This window comes from Grus americana, chromosome 4, assembly GCF_028858705.1.
Source record: "Grus americana isolate bGruAme1 chromosome 4, bGruAme1.mat, whole genome shotgun sequence".
NCBI classification, from domain to species: Eukaryota; Metazoa; Chordata; class Aves; order Gruiformes; family Gruidae; genus Grus; species Grus americana.
The window spans coordinates 46,230,867-46,232,500 of record NC_072855.1 but is presented as its reverse complement, the minus strand read 5'-3'; the positions used below and the strand labels follow the sequence as shown (position 1 = coordinate 46,232,500).

At 31.6% G+C, this 1,634-nt stretch overlaps 1 protein-coding gene across 3 annotated transcripts in view; it reads left to right on the top strand.

Moving 5' to 3' along the window:
- GRIA2 (glutamate ionotropic receptor AMPA type subunit 2) overlaps positions 1-1,428 on the top strand; it is a 98,853-nt gene extending 97,425 nt beyond the window's left edge. For all 3 annotated transcript variants that reach the window (XM_054824192.1, XM_054824191.1, XM_054824194.1), the window contains one exon: positions 1-1,428. This exon is cut by the window's left edge and continues 1,447 nt beyond it. The gene's annotated coding sequence lies outside the window, so the exon portion shown is untranslated.
- Positions 1,429-1,634: the final 206 nt, after the last annotated feature.

The window sequence follows — 1,634 nt, the reverse complement described above, 5'->3', positions numbered from 1 at the left end:
CAAACCTTGGCAATGTCTTTTTGAATTAAGATTGATAGTAACTCGAATTAGATGCAAGTCTGTACTAAAGAAAATATAAAAACTTTCCTAAATCTTAATCATTATGAATATTCTTTGCTATCTGAAGTTACCATACGTTTTAATTATGTGTATTTAAAAATGATAACTCTACTTACAAAACAAAAAGGAATCCTAGGAGGGGTGCAATAATATTAATTTAAATGCTAATGCAAATCACAGCAACATCATGTTTCTCTAGCTTTCCCTGTAGATAAAATTCTCTACGTTTGGTTGAAGAGCTTACATTTTTCTGCATTGTGGATATATTGCCTCATGCAGGATCAGTAAAAATTTTATTTTGGACTTAAAATTTGAAATATGACTTGCAGTTTTAGTTGGAATCCATTTCTTAGGCTTAAGTAAAACATTTACTGAACATTGGAGAAAACAGAGCGTTTATCAGAAACTTGAAATCCCTTCTTGTGGTAGAAGCTCTGAGCCTGTTTCTGCAAGCATGTGAACGCAGTGTATACTCTCAGTGCGGTCAGCAAAAGAGGTATATACAGTGTTTTCAATGTCAGACTTCCCCCTGATTAAACTAAACCATTTCTTGACACATCTGTAATCCATAGGTGTTCTGTGCATTACTCCTCATCAGGAATGTTGGGGGATGCATTCTGATTTTTAATGTTAAATGCTAGAATGACCAAACTAAAATAATATTCATATGGTAATCTAAACTTTTTGGAAAAGTAGAATTGCATTACTTATACAGTGGAAAGCTATTTATTGTACCTCTGGGCTTATTCCTCTAAAAATCGTAGCGTAAAAAAAAAAATCTTTGTCAAGCCTGAACTGATGTATATAACTGAAATAATGTAAAGTTATATTTTCATGTTTTTATACTTAACAACATGATGGGAATACATAATGTATGAGTATTTCAATTACAGATAATATTGATTGGATAATACACATCTCAGTTAAAAAGCAGTAATCATAGTTTAATATCCATGTTACAGTACATCAGTATATTGCTATATAAAGTATGTCTGTGTGCATTTAAGTGAAAAGTAGTCAAGAGTGATGAAAGCTGTCCAAGGGTTTTTTATTCATTTTATATGAAAACTGTTATGGAGCAACCAAAATGTTTATGAACTCAAACTTGTGTAAATTTCAAAATGTCCTTTTACTGTAGCTTTTTGTTTACAGTACAGTATCTTATTTTCTGCTTTGTTAAATGAGTAACGGTACAAAGCTGGACATACACTTTCTAAGACATTAACGTTCCCGTTTTTTCATGTATACCTATATGACAGAAAATGCTTCTGATTTTATTTTTCAATCTAACACATGATGGCTTTTCTGGAGTGTTGTATAAACTTCAATCATACATAAAAAATCTTCTTAAAAAAGGCAAAAGACCTTTAATGTCTGTTTAGTATTATTGAAATCTGGTTTCTTATTTATTATAAATGTATTTTCCTAAGATTTTACATAGAGCAAACCTGTTTGTCCCCACAGACATGAAATTTCCTTGAAGAGTTTTGCGAGGAAAATACAAATCTTCCCCCCAAGTCATCTTGTCACTCAAGGGTAGATTTACTGTAGTTTGCAGTGTCGCTAATCGAAGT